This window comes from Xiphophorus hellerii, chromosome 23 (assembly GCF_003331165.1).
Source record: "Xiphophorus hellerii strain 12219 chromosome 23, Xiphophorus_hellerii-4.1, whole genome shotgun sequence".
Taxonomy (NCBI): domain Eukaryota; kingdom Metazoa; phylum Chordata; class Actinopteri; order Cyprinodontiformes; family Poeciliidae; genus Xiphophorus; species Xiphophorus hellerii.
In genome coordinates this window covers 29,045,921-29,066,407 of record NC_045694.1, presented here as the reverse complement: position 1 = coordinate 29,066,407, position 20,487 = coordinate 29,045,921, and the positions used below count along the sequence as shown (strand labels likewise).

Here is a 20,487-nt window from a genome sequence, read left to right as displayed (position 1 = left end):
TTTCATTAGAATGTACAAACACGTTGCAACGTGAAGTGACACACGCAGGCCCCGCCCACAGCTCCCTGAACGTAAAAACAAAACTGTTCAAGTTATCAAGATAATTCGATAAATCTTAAATGTACGTATGATATATAAAAGAAAAAGGGACGAAGTGCTTTACTACTAATGATCAACACTATGACAACTAGATGACAAGGTGTCACATGTCACAGGCCAGTGAAAAGATTTATTTAAAAAAAGAGTGATGCCTAAGAGGGTGAGTAGGTCAGTTATGCTAGCTTGACTCTGAAAACCTTAACATGTAGACGTGCTGTGGAATTCAGTGCTTCAGTTTATCCATCCATCCATCCATCCATCCATTTTCTTCGGCTTATCCGGGGTTGGGTCATAGGGCTAGTAGCTTAAGAAGTGTTTCAGTTTAGCTAAAGAAAAAGGCAACCCACTCACCCACTCTCTAACAGACCATCAGTAGAGCAGGTGTTTAAATTAACTAATTAACTACCGCTGTGTTCAGACGATCATTTATTAATAGTCGCAGAATAAACATCGATTCGGAAAACATAAAACTGTAACGGACACTTTGTGTGGAAAGTGTTATGTTTTTTAGTGTTGAATTATTCACTCGGGGAGCTGTTGTCAGTCAGCTGCTATGGCAACAGGTCTGTGTGTAGCGTAGCCGACACAGAGAGCGAAAAAATAGAAGAATACAGTGGTTTTGAGTTGTTCTCCAGTGGTTTTTCTACGTTATTTTTCCCTTTTCTGTGGCACATTGCACTAAATTAATAATACTTACATCTCCAGGTTTCATTTTAGCAGAGTTGTTCTATCGCGGCAGCGCGGCTATGGATGGCATGTCAAAGAATCGTCTTTTTTGCCCTCCGCCGTTGTGCGCATGCGGGAAATTTCTGGATGTAAACAATAACATGAAACGTGTCCACAAGTGCAGTAAAAATGAGTGTTTGCTGCTCGCATGTTACTGCTTCATTCGTTTGCACAATTAGCTCTACTTTATCTTCATTACTGTGACTTTCTTAATCACATCAGAACATTCTCACAAACAGTGGCGATGCCTTCTTCCTACTGTCAGCTTCAGAAATAAAATCTCTTTCTTACAAGCTGTAAACAAACAACAAGAACCACCTCATGAAACGGGTTTCAGCATAAATCACTCCTGATGCTGATTTTAGAACTCTCCTTTGCTGAATGTGTCCTTCAGCACAGCCCCGTTTACCAACAAGCTTTAAAAAGTTTATGACCTGCTGCAAGACACAATGAACTTACAGGTTTTCTACGTCCAGAAACTCTGAAATTCTCAACCGGCGCTCAGAACTGCAGCTCTATAGGTTCTTCTTCTTGCATGTGGGATGATAATCCGACTTTGAAAGAATTAAAGATTCAATTTTTTCCCCCTTAACTTAAATCTTTTATCCTATGCTGGTGCTCAAAGGTCATTTGAAGACCAAACATAGAAAAAAAGAAGCTGATAAATTTTTAATTAGACTTTGTTCATTAGACCTTGGCGATAATGACTTCAAGACTAATGCACTAATTGGAGTAATATGCTAATTGAAAGTAAACTAATTTTCTCTCGCAGCAAGAGGCTTTCTGTGCCCTGGAGGTGAATATAAGGCAATGGCTTCTCCTGGCCGTAACCGTGAGCAACGCACGCAAAGTCAAGCAGAAAGTGAAAAAGGGTGGGAAGTTGATCAAAAGGTAAAGAGTAGTGAAGGGTTGTTTAAAAATAGTTTTAAAGGTTTGGGATGAGTTTTAGAAAAGACACGCCTGTTGGAACTAAATGGTTAACAGGTTGACTGTTAGTAAACTAAAACTTTCTTAAAATAAGATCAATTTTTTTTTCATGCAAAATAATGGCAATTTAAAAAATAACATTATTAAAGGGTTTGTATATTCACCCTCCTTTAAAATGATGAGTCCAGATGTTATCTTTACTTAATTGTTATTATTTTGTAGAAATTAATTTTACACTTAGATGTCAGAGTTTTTTATTCTTTTTGTCAAAAAAAAAGCCAAAGTTTGTTGGTTATAATAGATTCATAAAAGGGTTAAACACCTAAGGGGTGAACAACTTTTTAGGAAATGCGTAATTCAAAACGCTTAGTAGCGCCACCTAGCGGTGGGAGTGTGGAGTGGAGGAGAAGTCTGAGTTTTCTAGTATTGAAAAGTTTTTAGTCTAAATGTTTCAGAAAGTCATGTGATTAAAAGTTTGAAAAAAATTCTTGCACTCGATGACGCACTGAAAAAAATGTTTCTTTGAAACAACTTTAAAAAATGTACTCTTTTTTTAAAATTACTGTTATTATTAGCTTTGCTCAAGCCTATAATTAAAATTTCAGGATTCATAACTTCAGCAAAACTAAGAAAATTAGCTGTAACAAATTAGAGTAATTTTTTTTAAAGTTGGTTCAAAGAAACATTTTTTTCAGTGCATGATGGTGTGAAATCCGTGAGAATAAAAAGGTTTTGCTGCCTGATGTCATATTGCTTAAAAGTAAATACCACATTGATCCATGACCAAGGATGGATGACGTACAGAGTAATAATTGCATAACCCACTACTGGCTCTTTTGAGTCAAATGAAGGCTTTATAATTAAATTCATTTTCATAAGTTAACTAGAAAGAAAACCTCAGGGAGTTCCACGCATCAGGAAGACGTCCAGCCTCCACAGAGAGGAAGAGCTTCACAGGAAGACAGGAGCTGCTAAACAAAACACTCCTGAGCATTTTGTAGGCAGAGCCTCGCAAATGATTTTTTACATAATAAATGTATAGATTTAACCTTTAAGCACCGCTGTCACATTATTTATCTGTATCATGAAGACTCAGCCTTCAGTATCAGACAGCAGCAGCAAATCAGTGAATGATGAATCAGTTTAACATCTAGCTAAACTAGGTGTTTAGCTACATTTTCTTGTTTATTTTCAGAACAAGAAAATGAGCTAGCAACTCATTTTCTTGTTCTGTTTTGTCCGTCCAGCATGTTGGACATTTAGATACAGATTTAAATTTCTTTCTTTGCCAGGATAAACAACTGATGGAGTACAAGTTCCAGCATCACAGTTGTCCAAACTCTCCTCTCTCTCTCTAAGAACTTCGAGGTAAGGCGTTTTAAAACACTCCCCTCTTCATTGCCATCATCGCTGTGATACATGTATATGTGGCCTCTTCTCCTCTGGTAATTGGGTCTAATGATTATGATCCAGTGAAGCTGGCAATCCGAATTAAAAGCAGTGCATTGGATGTCCATGCTAACATAATTAGCAGCACATTGAAAGCAGCTATAATTACAGAGCTGGAACCGCTGGGCCACCTTGCCAACACAGTGGGTTAGCAACACTGAACTGATTAAAAATCAGTCGTGTATGCAAAGATCAGAGAGAACTATCCAGAAACTGGACAGAGAGCCTCTTATTTATTAAGCATTTATTAAAGTCATACATACACCAAATATTACTACTACTATTATCAATTAATTTTACTACAATCACACCTATAGTCTGGTCCTGGGAGAATTTAATTTTATTCCAGTTTTGCTTAATATGAACTAAAACTAAATTCATAGAGGAAAAATAAAGTTTGGTGAAAGTTTGAAAATAGCAAAAAAAGACGTTTAAGCTGCTCCTTAAAATATATTCTGACTCTTTAACTGGAGTTTTACTCAAGCGTGTTTGAGAAGCCTGAAGTTTCTTTTGGCTTTAACAGTTTATTTTCTGCCCTCAGTTATGTTTCACTGCACAACCTGGACAGCGAGCGAAACAAACGGTCCAGGAGTCCGAAGGGCTTTTAAACTCTTTATTTGAACCATATTTTGTGAAACTGAAAATATATTTAAAATCTGTTTTGTTCTAATTCTTTAAAATATTCACAACGTTCACTCAGAGTTACCAGATATTGTATGTAAAGTTAGAGTTTAGCTACTCAAACCACTAGCTAGCCAGCTATAAGCTACATAACACATTTAATCTTCAGCAGACTTTCGGAAAACAAACACATATGAACTTTGGTTTATATTTTTATATGAACTCAAAGTTAGTTCCAAGACAACTTAGAAGGTCTGAATCGTACATTATTCATCACATTATGCATATTTTCCATTTGTATTTGCTTCTTATTCACTGATAAATGAAATCATAGGAAAACTGCATTTTGTTTTGGTTTGAGAATAAAACCTATTTGTTCTGAAAGAGTCATGAAACAGAAATAGAAATCTGTAAATGAACAATTAAGTATGACAGACTATGACATTGGAAGAAAAACCAAAATAGCCTCACTGTGGTGTTCCATCGCCTCTCTGACCTCACAGCTGCCCGTTCCGCTGCCCGTCTGCTGAGGACCAGTTTGTAGCCGGTTCCCAGGCACCTGCTGATCAGGCTAATCAGCCTTTTTCTCATGAGGAAGTTCATTTATAACCAAACTGATCTTTTTTTTTTCCTGCTGCAGCTGCTTCTCACAAAAATAATTTGTCTAAGTTATATAAAAAAAGAAAAAAAATTCACAATTTACTCCACAATTTCTAATCATGACAGCAGCAGTTTCAGACTGATTTATTTAAACGTGGATTGTAATTTTATTCACACAGACACAGGCATTTTATTTCAGGAGATTTCCAGAAGAACAGGACAGTGAATAATGAATGAGTTGCAGAATAAAGTTACACATCTTCGATTGTTAAACAGTCAAACAAGCATCCCGTCTCTGTTAGCCAATGCTTCTACCCAGAACATAGATGAACAAACAATTAACGGATAATTTGCCAATTTCCTATAAACGTGATTTTATATAAACGTGATTTTAAACGTGATTTTGTATAAAGGGCTACATTTTTCATAAATTATTGGATTTTTAAAAAAAGTTGTGAAGCGTAAGCAGTTTCTTGGGTGTTTATATATCAAATCAGAACCGTGTAGAGTGTATTTTGCATCCCACACCAGAATCTATTTAGACTGTTTCTCTTTCCCATTCTGGCATGGCTCTGCCATCTTTATTTCTGTGTCAACTGGCTCAGCTACGGGATGACCAGCTTAGTTTGATATAACTGCTCTTACGGCCAAACTAAGGGTTTATTTTGGCCAAATCAAAGGACGTAGCAAGCCTGGCTACAGTTGGCCAGCAGAGTGAAGAGTCTTTGTAGGAGAAAGGTCAACTATGAAGATATGCGTGTTGCTACAAAGTTCTTTGGTTCTTGTGAAGCAGAAATGTGCTTAGATGGGCCTGATTAGGGTAAGTATGTGTATTTTAAATACGTCTCACATTTTAACTTCTGAGTGCTAACTGAGGCAGGAAGGATCATGTGGAGTGCACATACTTTAGTTTTGAGGAAATGGAGGAAATTTGAGTTTAGAGAAAGCAAACAAAGATGCTGAGAGGGAATCTGCATGATGAACACAGAATTAAAAACGATGGCTCTCCAAATTCCTAATTTGCACCCGCTGACATCATTTGTACCTGCCGTCTTTATATGATGTCTTTTTAATGTTTGTATGAAACGGGTGATGCTGAACACCTCCTGTTGACTTCATTGCACCAATTCTGCATACCTTAACAAAAGAAGTCCCCTTTCTCCAATTAAAAGCCCATTAGCCTAATCACCTTGTAAAGAGAAAACCCCCGACTCATTCATTATTGCTCACTTTGTGCATTTTATCTGTGCCTTTCATACAGAGAAACGGCTCCACTTCACTCTGAGGGCCCCGAAGCCATTAGCTCTCTGGCATTAATGGAGCTGAAAATGTGATGACGAATCAAATCATGCATGTGGATAAAAAAATAAATAAAACATAAGTATGAAAATCCCCCCTACTTGCTTAAAGGTAGAGGGAGTTCAAGGAAACTATGTAAATTTTAACTAATAAACTTAAATATCAGTGAGAGAGATGGTGTTAGTATCTCTTTTTATTGGTCTTTTCTACTTCTTTGGGTCTACATGTGTGAAAAAGTAGTCATCAGTGCTTTGAGTGGAACTTGTGGAGAATTTCTATAACTTACAGCAAAAAATATAATAATTCTTTGCCCTTGTAGATGTCAGAGAAGACTACCGGTAAAAGCAGTTCAATCTACCCAGTTACGTTTTATTCATTGGACTCATAACACACACTCTTACGTGTGTAAGAGTGTGTGTAGAATATAGAAAGTTACTTATATCGTTGAACGTCAAAGTGTGTACAAAATATTTGCTTGGCAGGTACAAATTGATATTCCATTGACACAAAACATCCCATGGTGAACAGCAGCATGTTGTACCAGGAAATACTGGATAAAAAATAAATAAAACTGCAAAGGTATGAAATGAGGAAGTAACAAAGTAATCAGCTGACCCCCAGATCCCATCAGACAGTCATCAGCTAAATCTAATTGTGGTAATTAGACTGTATCATCCAAAAACTCTACCAGGAGAGTTCGCATGAGGTTCAACCCCACTTGATCACTGCTTCATGTAACTTTTGCCCTCGTACGCAAATCTTAACAAATAAATAAATAAATGAAAACGTGGAACATTTTTGTTTGACTTGGAGGTTCTACTTTACCTTAGATGAATTATAAAGGCAAGTCCTGAGGTTTAGTGTTACCTCTGTTTAATCTGCAATCTGTTTGCTAATAGTAGGTACAACGCAAGCTAGGAAAGCATTCTGTCACTTAATTGTTCTAAGTGAAACAGAGTTGTTAAAGAATAAATAATTTGATGTAATTTTATACCTTTATTTAATTGACCCTACTTTCATTTAATGATTAAATGTCTCTACTAATAGGTTCTAGAAGTTATGCATTCATATGTTTTCTATTCCTGCTTATCTGTCGTGGGTATGTTGTGTTAAACTTTAAAAATCTTTACGCGTTCTTTCTGATTCCTCTCCTAACCCAGGTTTGATTGCTCTTCCAGTTTTCCAGTTACCTGTAAACGAGGCCTGTACTGCGGAGAAGGTTCATCGTTTCAAGATTCCTTCATCCTGACTGTCAGGGTGCAGAGCAGCAAAACAGAAACAGGTTCTGGCTAGAGGAAAACTAAACAGTTATCAGATACAGATATGGAGGCACAGCAGATCCTTCTTATGCAGAAAAACCTCAACCCGACTGTTTACGGATGTTTCAGACCTTCAACATTCCCTGAACTAAAGTTCACTGGATTTATAGCAGATAGTTCTACAGCGGGCAGAATCAATAATGGAGGGCGCGTAAAAAATGAAACCAGGAAGCATTAAAAAGGGACAAAAGGTAGTAAAACCACATGGTAATGATTTATTTACATGAAAGAGTCTTCATAAATGTTTATGACCGTTGTCAGAAGGTATCATTCGGTAAATAATGACACTTTTATTAGATAGTTCCATTAAAAGTGTCATTTACTGAATGACATTTCAGAACAACAGTTGTAAACATTCATGAGGACTCCTTCATGTTTATGATTATGACAGTGTCATGTCAGTCTTATGCACACCCCTTAAATAAAGTAAATAAAGAAGATGCCAAACAAAGTAATTTGTATGAGGTTGGACTTTTGCGAATGAGACCTACAGTAAAAAGCAAGAGAAAGGTGGAACGCTTTGCATCCACACACTGTAACCCTGCAGTCAACCAGCCAGCGAGGACTCTGTAATTTCCACTAAAAGGTCGGAGCTGCTGATGGCTCCATCCATCTAAAATGGCAGCTGACCTGTGAAAGTGGGCTTTGGGGGTCAGGGTGGATTAGAGAGGAAGAGATCCACAGCGAACGTGCGGCGCTGCAGACACAGGACGGGACGCCAGCCTTTCTGCCGGCCGGGTTCACTGATAACCCAATTTTTTTTCTCTCTTTTTTTTTTTTCATTACAAGGACGGGCTTGTCCGTCTTCATTTTCCGCTCACATTCCATTAAGTCAATAATACGTCCCCCATGCTTCACCTTCAACTCATCTCAGCCGCCGTGGCATCCTGATGGCTCCATTTCTCCAACATGGCGGCTGGAGTCGGTGAGCAGCATAGTGAGAGTATCAGGCTTGAAGACAGAGGCGACTAAACAGATCCGGGTGACTTTTCAGGAGTTAAAATAATAAAAGCTGAGCTCAGCGGGGGGCCAGTCAGAGGGGGTTATACCATCATGGTGTGTGTTATGCCCCATAACGTTTTGACAGAATGGGGCAAGAAATGTTACAAAAAACCAACATACCCCTGACTTTTAAACCTTCACCCCTTCATGCAGATTTTTATCATTAGTAGCTGTTTTTATATATATATACAGTATATACAGTAATTGCTTAATGGAAACATGGCAATTTTGAAAAAACTTGTTTTTCAATAAAACGTTTTTGCGGTAGGATGAGGTGGTTTTATTATCAATATTGGCTTAAAACATTTGTTTCGTAGTTAGTTTTTTGTTGTTGAGTCTTACAAGGTTTGTTTCTTTGTCTTCAATTGCAATTAAATATTTTTCCCAGACAAGATCACAAAAATCAGACATTAAATTCTGAATGTGAATTTTTTTTGGACCGTACAATGTGAAAAAAAGGGGGGAAAAATCCCTAATTTACGTCTCTAATTTGTATAAATACAAATTTTATAAGACCAAATTTATATTTATACAAAGAATTTTGTAATCTCATTAGAAATCTTTTATAAAATTTATAAAATTTGTATTTATATAAATAAATATGGTAAAATGTGTATTTATACGGTAAATTTCAGTGGTCGCTAGAATTCTGCCGCACAATTAGATAAAGTTCTGCCAGTATTTTACTGTAAAGTACCGATTTTTTTTTTTTTTACAGTGTAGGGGTAATTAAGGGTGGCAGCAGTGATGCAGCCTCAGAACGTTTGATTTAGATAACTCACTGCCTCATCGCTGAGGTAAAATAATAATAATAAAAAAACAACTGAATGTCTCATAACATTTCCTTTATTTCTGCAAATCTGGTCTCTGGACAGTAAAGTGAAGAGGCTTTGCTCTGCTGCTTCTCACTTGGGCGTTTGTCTTTTAGATTCTTTTAATTGCTCTTATAGCAGAACTAATAAAGAAAACAAAGAGTCTGCAGAGGAAGGAGAAGAAGGAGCTGGATGCTCACTGGTCCCATGAGCCTGTCCTGGTTGGGAGGACATGACAGGAGTGTTTGGAGTCTGTGTGTTGTCAGATGACAAAGCTTTGGCCTGCTGCACACACACACAACACACACACGCCCAGGAGAACAGAGATTTATAACAAAAGCTGCTCTGAACATGTGGAGCACACACAGCACACATATTGACTGGGAGACGGAGGCTCCACCACGAGCTGAGCTGGGATTTACAGCTCAAATGTTAACATGGGACCACTTATGAGACACATGGCTAATTTTCAATCCAGAGAGAAGACTCACACTCCAGCTATCCTTCAGTGAAAAGCCTCACAGACAGACAGGATGGATGAAGTCAATGATTCTGAATGTTCTCTAGAGCTTCGGGTCAGATTACGTTTAGGAATCTGATTCCTACATGTAATAACATTGTATTATCAATGTCTTATCTGACATTGATAATACATTGATAACACGATGTCTATTCACTATTATGAAAAATGGACATTGATAATACAACTTTGTAATTATGTATTTGTAATTATAATTTTTAAATGATCCCCATAACACTCCTGTCCTACTGTGCAACAAAGTTTTATCTGCATGTTTTGGTCAACACTGTTATGCTCTATAGCACTTATTAACTTAACTTACTGTAAGACAGTTGGTGATATTTTGCAGCTCACTTTGCGCCACTTCTTTTTCACTCAAATGTCTCAAAAGTAAACAGTAAACAGAGACTGCAAAAGTTGAGTTACACTAAAATAAATAGTTTTAGTACATCTCAGGGAGTTTTCTCACCTGATGGTCAGGTAGACTCAGTTCAATTAAGGACCAAAATTGCAGCATTTGTTACATTTTCACCTGGTGCAATTCGCTGGCTGTCAAACTGCAAAACCTTTGAACAACCTGTTCCCCCTCCTCGCCTGTGGGGGCGCTGCACCAAGAACCACAACATAAAAACACTGAACGCAACTTTCTGCTTCACAAAATGTAAACAAAAATGTAGTGGCGTCAGATTTTAACAGTTGTAAGATTTCACTTTTGTCTTTGGTAAAAAACGACAAGGCATTTCTCCTGCTGATGTTAGACTCACATTTTGTTTTGGTTGTATTTACCCAGAATTCTATGCGCTGTAGTTTGCTTCCTGCTTTAGCCAGCGGTCTCTGGTCCATATGAAGTCGAACTGCAGCAGAGATCACTTCAACAGAACTGAGACCGAGGTTTGCAGGTTTGATTAGGCATTCGCACTTCCCACAACGCACCGGACTTTAACTAAACCAGATTAAACAGATCTTTTTTCTTCTTTGGTTCTGGGGGAGGAGAAATAATTGTCTTTGAACGTGACAAATTTGCAAATCTAATTAGCGTTATTAATTTTGATTAAACTTTTATAAGTTCTTCATTTTTAAGCATTTTGATGTGAAATTATGAGAAGATCACATCACTTTTGAAAGTTGAGAGAAAAACTCTCAAATGCCTGAGTCTTTTTACCCTTCATCTCTGAAGTACGGTCCTACAGGCATTAGGTTTCCAGAAATAAAATTAATTGCCCGTACTTATTAGGCCACTTATACTCCTAATAATGTGTGATATTACATGAGCGGGGTCATAGATTTAATTACGGCAATCCGATTAAACGCCAAACATCTTTCACAGGAAGTGTCACCCAAAGTGAAAGCCTTTAATGAGTTAATCAGATAAAGTAAATGAAACCTTAATTTCAAATCATTTGAAGCAAAAGTAGGAAAGTTAAAACGCAAACAGAAACTCTAGCTGCAATTCTGCGTGATTAGCTGAAAGGAATTTCTTACATTTACACACACACACACACACACACACCCACACGCCCTTTAACACAGGGATTATTAATTGACTAAATGAGTTTGACACTGGTTTGATGGATGTGCGGAGCGGAGCAGAAGGCAGAACTAAATGAGTTCATGATGCCGGCCGGCCTGACGCTCTGCGACTGCTGCTGCAATGCGGTGAGAAAGTTGGAGCTTGAATAGAAATCTAATGTAGCTAAATGACAGCAATAAAATCCGCCTTTCCTTTATGATGAGCCGTTCTACTGAGCTGCAACCACAGGGAGCCCAGAAACAACAACAACACAGCCTTTATGCTCTCTCTCAGGCGCTTTGTGACGGAGCCGCGTAGTCCTAATTAAACACCGCCACATCTGATCACACATTTAGCTGCTTCATAGTTAGTCACTTACACGCCACACTGTCTAAATTAGAAGAGTCTTACTGGCACGAGCCCAAGTCTACTGATTACTGAAATTCAAGAGACGATGCCCGACCCGCTCCTGATGAAGACTCCGAGCAGGAAGGTAGTCTGCGGCTGCGGCTCCGTTACAAATGTGAGCAAATGTTTGTCTGTATGCTGCTGGTGTTGGAAAAAAACCAAACAAAACTCAGTTTTACAATTGTGGTGTTTGCATTAAATAAGAAATGGAATTAAAATAACATGAGAATAAGGTTATTCACGCAATAAGTCATTAAAAATAATGGCAGCAACAGATTTAAACAGTTATGGGATTTATACTTCAGCCATTAATCATCTATCAGCCAATCAGAGAAGACACCTGCGTCTTATTCAGGCTTCAGAGCGACAAGCCCCGCCTACTTGGGAGTGGCTGTGTATGTGGCGGTATGGGGAAAATGTAGTTGCTGATTTTACAGAAACTTTATGAATTAAACACGTTGGAATGACACACAACTTTTTATGAATATGTGATGCTGTGAGAGCTCTGATGGAGCTAGCTGCACATTGTCAGTAAAAAGAAAAACAAACCATCATCTGCCTAACACTTCCTGTCGTCTTTGCCATCTCCACCAGTAGTAACATCCTGCTGTTGATCATGGGACTTATGTCATGTCAAAAAAGTGTTTTGATCTATTTTGATACAGATGAAAAACCACCTCATCATAGTGCAAAAACTTCTTACGTATATATATTTATTTTTGTAATTTCAATTTGTGCAGTTTTGTGGTTAATGGAACAGACACATGGTGGGTATCAACATGGTTTAAGTTAGCCTTTTAGCTATTTAGCATTAGCTTCTGCTAAATACTATTTCATAGTGAATTAGCATTACCAGAACTAATGTTTATAACTGTTGCTAGGGTTAGCACAACTATGTATCTGAAAATCAGACACCACCAAGCAGGGACATTTCTGTTCACCCCATCAGCTGTTATTAAAACCCACAAATTCATATTGCACTAAAATATCACAGAACTGATTCCTTACTGTTTTAACGTGCTTACATAGGCCTGTGTGCTACTCTTTCAAAAGTTGTTAAAGTTGTTGCGTTATCACCCCTACCTCCGTCTTTTGTTTCAACATTTGAAATCTGACAGAGTGCAGCAGAGGTTTCAGTGTCTGCAGCGACTTCTGAAAGTTTTCTTCAGTCGGAAGACAAGGGATGTGTGTGACAGAAGAGAAGCAGTCGGAGTTTTGAGGTGAAGCCACTGGAGCTTCGCGTCAACGGTGTTAGTTTAAAGAAGTACAAAGAGATCCTGGTTTCTGACATTTTAGCTGAGGGATGAACGTTATCCACAGACATCTGCTTGACAGCGACCCAGACGCTTTTCGGTCTGATCAGCGCGTGTCACCGACGACAGCCGAGGTTTAACGCCGCAGACAGATTATGCTTCCAATGCTTCCAACGCGCTTCTGATTGCCGTACGACGTTATGCTTCCATCGCAGGGATAAACAAGAAAAGGAAATCTGTTTTAGCAGACACAGAACGTGTGGCGACGTGGTTATCTTGTTGGACGTTTATATCGACTTTGAGCATCCAAACTACAGCAAGGAAAGTAGAAATCAGATCCCGTACAGGGCTTAAAAGTTTGAAAAGTAGTTCACAGAACGGAACAATAACCAATGGGGAAGTCTGAATAACAAGCTGCAACAAGTAAGAACATCTTTAAATACTCTTTCATGTGATAGCAGAGAAATAAATCAATCCTTTGTGGTGGAATCATGATTTTTGTCAATCTTTTGGTCATGTTACGTTACGTCTTTTTTTTCTAAACGTTCACCAAATCAACATCTCTTGGCTGCACACTAAAGGTCAGACGTTGTTCAAGTTTTAAAGGTAAATAACACATTTGGTAAAAAGACCTTTATAAGGTTTTGGTTGAAGCCACAAGGTATGACCTTATCAGGTCATACGTCCGCTATTTACTGGAGCTTTGGTTTGCTTTACTTTGGGAACCAAACCTGTAGAGGATCCTAAAGATCTTTAAATATATAAGAAAATTATAATTTATAAGAAATATAAAATCTCTCTTAGAGGTTTAAGACATCGGAACGGCCACAGAGCTGATGTGTTGGATTCTGTGAGGACGTTTTGCCTTTGCGATCACGAGGTTCTGGTATGAATGCCTGCCAGAAAATCACAACAACCTGATTTGTTAACATATGTTGACGTTTTGACCCTCATGGAGTCCAACGTTCGATCAGCTGATAGTCCTGTTTTCTGACTATAATCCAGCAGAACTGAATCTCTTGAAATACGTATTCCTTTTTAATCTATTCCAGTCTTAAGATTGTTTTTTTGATTAATGCTTCAGTCGCTCCTTTATATTTTCACGGTGCTTTTCATTCCTAGCTACTCCTGTTAATGTTTTGCCTCCGTTTTATTTGGACAGCGTATCGTCTCTCGTCAGTGAAACGTCCTGATTCATCTCCACCTCCTGGGATTGCCTTGATTGCTCTCACCTGTGTCTCATTATCAGCTGTGTACACCTTAACCCCCCCCCATCCTATCACTTCTTCTTCTGTTGTGTCTCCCTGTTTATCTTATCGGTCTTCATAGCAAGTTTATCTATTGTGTGTGCGTGTGTGTGTGTGTGTGTGTGGGGTGGGGTGGGGGTGTGCCTTTGAGGATTTTCTTCTGTTTATCTATTTCCACTTCATTGGACTGCCAGTATTCTTGTTTTCGTCTACAGGCTCCCAGTAAAATCCACTTTTATTTCCTGCCTGTTGACAGGTGAGCGGGGAGCTGCTTGTTGTTTTCCACTTGAAACATCTGTGCTTCAGTCCCCAAACCCTGCATGTATCAAAATGTACTGAAGAAATACGCTGAACCCCTATTTTTTCCTATCTTAATTTTACCAACAGAAAAAGTATGACATATTGCAACATATATTTTGTGTAGTGCGAAGGCCAATAAGCCATGAGAGCTTCGGGGGATTTTGTAGAACCCATAGAAACTTTAAATTATTTACTATTATTTTGGTTTCCACCAAAATAATCTCATTTGGACACAACAAGCCTTTTGTCTTTAAGCAACAAAAGTGTTGGGTTCAAATCCCAGCCTGACGTCACGGTCATGCTGATGGTTCTACTGTTCATACGGTTCAGAACAGCATCCAGACCATCTATATTAACAGTAGCTGCGTTTTCATTACAAATGTGCGCATAGCTTTATTAATATTCCGCCACTGTAGAAAAAACACAATTTTGCAATTGCGGTGTTTTCATTAAATAAGACATGCAAATAAAATGATATGTGAATAAGTTTGTTCACATGATAAGTCATTAAAAAACAGGCCCTGTCATCATCTGCCACTTCCTGTCGTCTTCTTCGTCTTTTCCATCAGTACTAACATCCACTTGTTAATCATGTAACTCGTTTGATTTGGAAAGACGTTTTTCCAAAAATTGATGTATTTTGCAGTTTTGCAAAATACATCTGTTTTGACATGCTTAATAAAACCATCTGATCCTAGTGCAAAGAAGTTTGATCCAAATATTTTTTTTCAAAATTGTTGTGTTCTATATTCGTAATTCAAATTTGCACAATTACATGGTTAATGGAAATGCAGCTAATAAAGTGTCTCAATAGAGTATCTATTTAGAACAACCATCAATATTGTCATAGATTATATGCTTTGTATCAAAGATGTATCTATTTTGGGCAGAAAATAACTATGGAGCAAAGGCGCCACTTTTATCTCGTTTGATGTCACTTGAAGGTGATTTACTCACAATAAATAACTCTAACATGGGTTATGCTGGAAACAGAAGAACCATGTAACTCTTGATAATTACCATGTATGGTATAAGTTTGATAATATTGTTTATTTGTGTATTCTGAATATTGTTGTTAGGATTCTGTTTCTTAGGTGTCCAGAAGCTTCAAGCCACTCAGGCTGATGGAAACACGTTGAGCGATAACCACTGAACATGTTTCCATCGGGTCTCTGAGAGATTCCAGCAGCTAACCGTTAGCGTCTCTTTGAAAGATATCAAAAAACTAAAACTGCTACAAAAACTAATAAAAACTAAACTGAAACCAATCAATATCACACTAATAATAACTAATAAAAACATATTAAAATAAAAAAATGTTCTAGTTGTTGTAGTGTTGACAAATTAGTCGCACTTTGTCTCGTTTTCTTTTGTATATTGTGTAGTTTTAAGATTTAGCGCGTCATGTCGACCACATGACAGTAAAACCAAATAGTCATCGTGGGCGAGAAGCTCTTTGCCCTCCAGCAGGACGTTGGGTGAGATCTCGCGTCCATGACGTCACTTTGCACGGTGAATAATGTCAAAACTTTGTGCAAAAGTCAACCTTCTTGAAAAGTGGGCCAGGGTGGCTTTTTTTAGCCCCTGGGAACATCTGCGCCAAGTTCTCATATGAACATGTGAAAGATTTTCCTGCAATATTCAATTACTCCAGATCGAGTTAACGCGGATCTGCAGCCGTCGCCAAGCTTCACAGACGTCTCTGTTGCGTTTGTTTCCTCCACCATAACCGATTCCCTAGGGAGTTAAAAACCGGGCCGCCTCCACAGGAGACGTGACGGCCAGCTGGGAGTATTGGACAACCCTCTGAGGCTCAAATAAAACCAGAGGGAGAGTTGCATGAAGAACGTGGGAGAAAAGAGGGAGTTTGTGATGCATTAAAATGAATCAGAAGCCGTATCCGTTCATTCCCTGGAGGCGACCACGCCGCCTGCTTACTTCACTCCTGTCAACCTCCACCTCACACAATCACTCGGTCAGTCTGCCTGATTCTCCCTTTGCTGCCCGCATTTTGAGAGCGAGTAGAAGAAACGCAGAACAAAAGCTAAGCGCAAGATGCACACGGGGCCGCAAACATAAAACGCAACACAGAGGAAACACAGTGAGGCTGATTGGAGTGAGACCCATCAGCTCGGCTCCCAACGCGCAGCTGTTTGAGCTTCGCGATGCGACACAAGCCGCGTGGTGAAGATCGTCGTCATCGGCGACGGGCTTAATGTCGGCCGAGTTTGAACTTTCTGTTTAATTAAAAGTCTCGGATTAAAGCATGTACTTCAAAAATGGCTCTAATGTTTGTTTGGGACTTTGTCAAAGAAATGAAATAAATAAATGAAAGCCTGTCACTGAGAGTTTTCTCCTTTTAAGTTTCCCTAACAATAACCAGGATCCAGAAGGCCTGGCAGCCTCAAAAAACACAAACATAAAATGTCACAAGGTCGGTGGAAACATTACAACAGACTGATTGCAGTAATGCCAGTGTGTTTTTCCCCACTTGATTACTGAGGTCATTTCCGCCATTTAAAAAAGCACAACATTATTATAAGACAGAAAGTCAGACGTGTTGCTTCAACATCTCATAATTGTGACTTTGATAGTTGAAGTTATGACTTTGTATCTCAGAATGATGACTTATTCTTGTAATTATGAATTTTCACAATTATGAATTTAAGACACGTAATTCTAACTTTACGACTCGTATTCACGACTTTAAAATCAGTAATTCTGATTTCCTGTTGGGCTTTTATTTGTTCTCTCCAGGCAGAAATGTAAAAGTGACTGTGACTCTCTGGTTGACAAAAGTGGAATCATTCTGCTGTGAAAATGTGAGAGCAATCTTTTTTGAAAATATATAAATAAAAAAATCAGAGCTTTGTAACTCTTGGGCCCTGTCTGATTCTTCTTTTTGACGTGTATATAACTTTTTTGCTGCCCTGACCGTTTTAAAGTACACAGTATCTTTGACTCCACCCTGAAGCTTTACAGGCTTCCGTAGGTCATAGATTATTTTTGCGTTTTATTGCAAAACATTTTCACTGATAGTGCTCTTGCTTCATTTTGTCTTGTGAGAGCTGTCAGTCCTCACTGTGTTCTGGACACGCGGATAATAATATTAATATTTTTTAACCTTATAAAGATATTAAAGTAATTTTCATTAAGTATTCACAGCGCTTCACTTTTTCCACATTTTATGTTACAGACTGATTCCAAAGTAATTTTTCCTCAAAATTCTGCAACCAAATACTCCAATTATGACAATGTGGAGAATATCACAGTAAAGCAACGTCTTTCATCTCTACTATGACTGCTGATAATTAAACATCAACTGATTGTGACTTCAGACACCTTCAAGCGTTTTTCCATTTCCCATTACACAGGATTTATTCTGCAGTCCATCTCCACTGGTGTGGAAGCTTTTTCTCCTGATTGCATTCTAGTAAAGTTTTCACTGATTGGTCTGTTGGGGGAAAAAGTCTTCCTCCTCCAGTTTGGAGTAAGGATGGTTGAATCAGTCATACTTTCAGTCAGACCAGAGGTTTTCATCCTACTTGTAGTTCAGCAGTGTGGTTTTATTAGTTTTATTTATTGTTATGTTTTTAACTGTTTTAAAGAGTCTTTGTTCCCTAACCCTGAGAAAACATTTCTTTAGGTCATTTCATAAATTTATAAATTACTCTAAAAGATACATTTGAACTTTTTGTAAAACTACTTTTACCCACCTCCTTTTTTTTATTACCTTAAGAATGCAAAAGAGGTTCTTGCACATTGATTTGACAAACATTCATAGTGCCATCGTAGAATATGCTGGAAATGCAAGATAGAAGGAAAAAAAAGAATTTAACCCTTTTTGAGAAAAATCTAATTCTGCGAACAGTAAAGCTGTAGCCTTATGCTAAGAAATATTAAGACAATGAAATGAAATGTAAACAAAAATGTCAGATTTTATTGTTTTTCTTTTGTTTTTGGTAAAAAAAAAGAAATTAAAAAAATCATGAGCTGTTTTTGCTGCTAGCGTAAGACTTGTGTGTTTGTTTTGGTTGTATTTACCCAGAATGCCCTGTGCTGTAGTCCACTTCCTGCACTGTAAAAAAAGTCAGTAAATTTACGGTAAAAAACTGTAAAAAACCAACAGTTTTTGACCGTCGTATCCAAAAACATTGCATTACCGTAGAAATTACATGGAACTACCGTAAGTCGAAACTGCAAAGAAAGTCAGTAAATTTACGGTAAAAAATTGTAAAATGCCAGCAGTTACTGACCAGAATATTCACAGCATTATACTGCCGTAGAAAATACATGGCATTATCATAACTGAATAAACATATATCCTAAATAATTGTGACAGTCACGAATGTAGAAAATACAGAAATATAGTGTAAAAATATAAGTAATTGTAAAGTTCTTAAAAAATTGTAATATTGCCAGCAGTTAATTACCCTAAACTTAACAGTAGCAATCAGCCAAAATTACAAATTTTGCTGATGTTTAGATCTACAATGTAAAAGCGTAAACAAGACTGCAAAATAATTTTTTACAAAGAACAGAATGCTGGTGTGATATTTTGGTTTCTTTTTTAATAATGCCTTTAATACACCAAACTGAAATCTCAGCAGTAGACCAGGCATCGATCTGGCGATCCACCGATTGCAAAGCAAACTCCTACAGCCAACGCCACCATCATTTATGAGAGCATTTGATCATTAACATTAAGAGAACTGTATGTTAGCCCCTCTTGCTTGAATGAAGCTGAAGTTGGTTTCCAATTGCTGCTTCCAATTTGGGAAATGGCTAAAGGGCAATTCCACCTAATTTTTCACTGCAATCAGCATCTTTAATTTACTCTAGCTAAAAAACTACAACACCTAGACTCTTCAAATCTGGACTAGATTATTCTCAACTCATATCAGAATATTTAGAACCAAGTGTGGGATTTGTAAAACCTTTATCTGATTTGTGAAACTTCAATAAAGAACAATTCTAGTGTTATCCAAAATCATACAAGTTGTAAAGTCACCCATCATTGAAGTTTCACAAATCCCACACTTGGTTTTAAATATTGTGCTATTAGTAGAGAATAGTCTAGAGCAGGGGTCCCCAAACTTTTTCCTGCGAGGGCCACATAGCTGTTCCTTTCTCTGCTCGGGGGCCGGTCTTAGTTTTTGGAGAAAGATACCTTAGAAACTTATTGTCGGCGGGGGGGGGGGGGGGGGGCTGTTCTGTCTTTGAAACTGTCGACGGGGGGGGGGGGGGGGGGGGGGGGGGGGGGTTGCTGACTACGACACATTCGCGGTCGCTTTTAGATAGATTTTTACCCAGAATGGAAATGGAAAAAACCGTGAGTGAAACGGTGACTGGGACTGACTAGTATATATTTGAGGGAAAGTTAGTTTAACATCTGCTCAAGAGCCCCCTGGTGGTTGAAGAGAAATCCACAAACCAGAAAATACAATATATGAAAAAATACACTGAATGCTCTCTGGTATGAGGAGGCGGGCCAGATCCGGCATTGCCAGACCAAATGACGCAGGCCGTAGTTTGGGGACCCCTGGTCTAGAGAGTTTTTCATTTTGTTATTGTGATAAATAGTAGGGTTTACAGTAAATGGAGACTGTTATTTGTCATGTAAACAAATAATTATCTAGTTTGCATTGCTGCTTGATCCTTCAGCATCAGCAGCAAGATTCTTTTAACTCTGTTCCTGTAGTGGTGTCCTGAACTCAACACAGTAAAGTCACTGTGCTAACTAAGGTTGCTAACTAGGGTGCTGAGAGCCCAGTAGGCCTGGTCCTTGTCAAGATGCTGCTACTGTCTTTGAAATCAAATTTCTGCTATTTTTGCACGTTCAGGAGGAGAAGGGCAACACATCACAGGTGAGTCCCTTTCACGGTTTCAACTGAAGTTAGCTAACTTTAACCAACTGACAAAGAAATGTGTAGTTTCTGAGCCATGCTGTTTATGTACATGCACTGCAGCTAGATATTTTTACTATATGGAACATTTAATCTTCACAGATGCAACACTTCCATTAATGTTTCTGTAGGAACGGCTGCATAGATTATATTTCTGGTCTACTTCAGACTACATGTGCTTAAAGTTATTGTTAATGGCAGAAGCAACTTTTTCCAAGTTTGGTTCAATAATTAATTTGAATTACTTTGAGTGTGAAATGTTCATGCATGCAAGTTAAATCTCTGAAGAACATGTTAGCTTTTGTTTCAATATTTTGGTAATACTTAGAAGTATAAAGCTTGGCATCAGAGATATTATTTAATATTTTCCTTTGACCTCTTGACTCTCACACCCAAAATACTTGCACTAAAGTCACTGGGTCCATGACAGTTGAAGGATTTGAAGATAAGAGAATTTAAATATTAATATTTTACAGCTTTTCTCAGTTT

General features: G+C 38.1%; 1 long non-coding RNA gene across 1 annotated transcript; it reads right to left on the bottom strand.

Moving 5' to 3' along the window:
- Nucleotides 1-636: 636 nt before the first annotated feature.
- LOC116714061 (uncharacterized) lies at nucleotides 637-19,200 on the bottom strand. Its single transcript, XR_004337989.1, has 3 exons — nucleotides 19,190-19,200; nucleotides 15,287-15,295; nucleotides 637-728 (listed from the first exon to the last, which is right to left on the bottom strand). It is a non-coding gene; the product is annotated as an uncharacterized LOC116714061 (long non-coding RNA).
- Nucleotides 19,201-20,487: the final 1,287 nt, after the last annotated feature.